This window comes from Apium graveolens, chromosome 2 (genome assembly GCF_009905375.1).
Source record: "Apium graveolens cultivar Ventura chromosome 2, ASM990537v1, whole genome shotgun sequence".
Lineage (NCBI taxonomy): Eukaryota > Viridiplantae > Streptophyta > Magnoliopsida > Apiales > Apiaceae > Apium > Apium graveolens.
The window spans coordinates 300,698,417-300,700,490 of record NC_133648.1 but is presented as its reverse complement, the minus strand read 5'-3'; positions in this window follow the sequence as shown (position 1 = coordinate 300,700,490).

The following is a 2,074-nucleotide window of genomic DNA, read 5'->3' as shown; positions in this document are numbered from 1 at the left end:
GCATGGCTAAACATAAATATATAATGAAATTTCAGTAGCATGCAAAGGATTTTAAAGCATGATATCTCCATAAAACACTTAGTTAGCACATATACATAATATATCTCATAGAGAGCTCTTGAATTCACAAGAATCAAGAGTTTCTCTTTGGAGATCACATAAGAACTACATATGCATCCATGGAACTTCAACTTCCAAGTCACAAAATACTTGAAAAGTATATAAGATGAATGTAGGTAAAAGATTTACACTTGGGAAGATGAAGAATGAATTGAAAAATAGAAGGGGGGTGGGAAATTGGCCTTCGACCGAGAGCAATGTGGGAGGGGGAAAAGGAGAGAAATTTGTGGTGTGTTGGAGTGTGGAATGAAAATGACTTCTCCCACTTTGATATCTTTGTTTTATGCTATTTGGTTTACAAATGATGAGTGGAAGTGAGAACTTACAAAAATGTCCCTTGGTTAAAGTTAGGCCATTTTGCATGCAAGGCTAAGGTAGTAATTTGGTAATAATCAAATGAGTTAGTGGGGTTGGAAAAGTCTTGTTTGCCCTTTGAGAGAATAGAAGGGTGATTTGCATGCATGGTCTCTTATGTAATTTGATAAATATGACCACTAAAATTTATAATGATTTATTTTTATAGAATAAAATACAAGTTCAAAAATTATAAAATTTATATCATAAAATAACTTGGATTTTTAGAGACTTTATAAAATCATTTTCAAAATTTATGAACAAAATACCTTTTAAAAGAAAATTTTTCCAAAGCTTAGAATATTCCTTATAAATCAAAAATAAAGAAATTAAATAAACTCTTGCTTTGAAAAATCATATACTACACAAAGCAAATTTATAATGCAGAAACTTTCACTCACACTAGCGTACAATCATTGAATATATTTTCATTTGACTTTAATATTATACCCAATCCACAAATAATATTACATAAAATGCTGGTCGTAACAATTATCTTATACTGGTATCAAATTGGATCGTTTTTATAGTTATTTAGCGGCTAGGTAATTTATTTTCGGATCCAATATGATTTAACGGGTATTAATATTCCATAAGTTTAAATAGCCTTTTTTTATTTTATTTTATATAGATATTCATAAACAAATAGTTAAAATATATGATTTACAGAGAAAAACTTGAATATTCGTCGCGTTCTTCACAATCAAACCTAAAAACGAAGGCATTATCGAAGTCGAAATCAAGCGTGTGAATAACCAAATCGAAACTCGTGAAAAGTACTTTCAGAATCTACAAGTTGTTTTACTGCAGAAACCAAAGGTATTTATATATATATTTATTTAATTTTGAATTTAATTATGATTAATATATAAATTTTTGATTTTGATGTTGTTTGTGTGATTTGATGATTGTATCTTGTAGATAATTTTGTCTTGTAGATAATTTTGTCTTGATAATTTTGGTATATTATATGTTGAATTTGGAGTTCAATAACATATAGAAAATTGAGTTTGATTTTCGAAATAATAAAATTATGGTTTATATAGTATGAATGTTCTTAATTAATTTTTGGGCATTTTTAATCTAGGGGTTATTAGCTTAAAATGATTACATCAGTGAATAGATCGTTGAAAATCGAATCGATTGATGTATATATGATGAAAAGACGATAACTGGAATGGCCTCATCGGAAAATAGGTCGAACGGCGGCGTAGAACTTTGGCCCAATTTTTCGGCCAAATCCCGTGTTATTTGTTGATTCCGACTTCACAATCGTGTTTGTGGGATTGAGTATATCATTCCCTATTGTTTTGATGAAGTTCTGGGCATGTTTGCACTCCCCGAAAAATCTTGGTGGCCGCCGTTAATGGCGGCCGGCCACCGGAGTCGATGAACAGGGGAAAAGATTGTACAAATTACCGTTTAGTCCCTTGTTTTATCCAAAAACCCGTTTTTGTCCCTCAAGTTTTAAAAGTTTGCAAAAATAGGATTTATGTTTTAAATTTCATAAAAAAGGATTTATGTTTTACTTATTTTCAAAAATAGTATTTTCTTTTTATATTATTTTCAGAAAATTATTTTTAATTTTTTAAAATTCCGA